Here is a 606-nt window from a genome sequence, read left to right on the forward strand (position 1 = left end):
AGTTATTAAAAGTTATCTAACATACACTATAGGGGCGGGACGTACCCCTAGGACATATACAGTGTTTGAGGAAAGGCCCACAACGTTTTAAAAGTACCTACAGTTATTAAAAGTTATCTAACATACACTATAGGGGCGGGACGTACCCCTAGGACATATACAGTGTTTGAGGAAAGGCCCACAACGTTTTAAAAGTACCTACAGTTATTAAAAGTTATCTAACATACACTATAGGGTTGGGACGTACCCCTAGGACATATACAGTGTTTGAGGAAAGGCCCACAACGTTTTAAAAGTACCTACAGTTATTAAAAGTTATCTAACATACACTATAGGGGCGGGACGTACCCCTAGGACATATACAGTGTTTGAGGAAAGGCCCACAACGTTTTAAAAGTACCTACAGTTATTAAAAGTTATCTAACATACACTATAGGGGCGGGACGTACCCCTAGGACATATACAGTGTTTGAGGAAAGGCCCACAACGTTTTAAAAGTACCTACAGTTATTAAAAGTTATCTAACATACACTATAGGGGCGGGACGTACCCCTAGGACATATACAGTGTTTGAGGAAAGGCCCACAACGTTTTAAAAGTACCTAC

The sequence above is a fragment of the Gigantopelta aegis genome, chromosome 7 (assembly GCF_016097555.1).
Source record: "Gigantopelta aegis isolate Gae_Host chromosome 7, Gae_host_genome, whole genome shotgun sequence".
NCBI classification, from domain to species: Eukaryota; Metazoa; Mollusca; class Gastropoda; order Neomphalida; family Peltospiridae; genus Gigantopelta; species Gigantopelta aegis.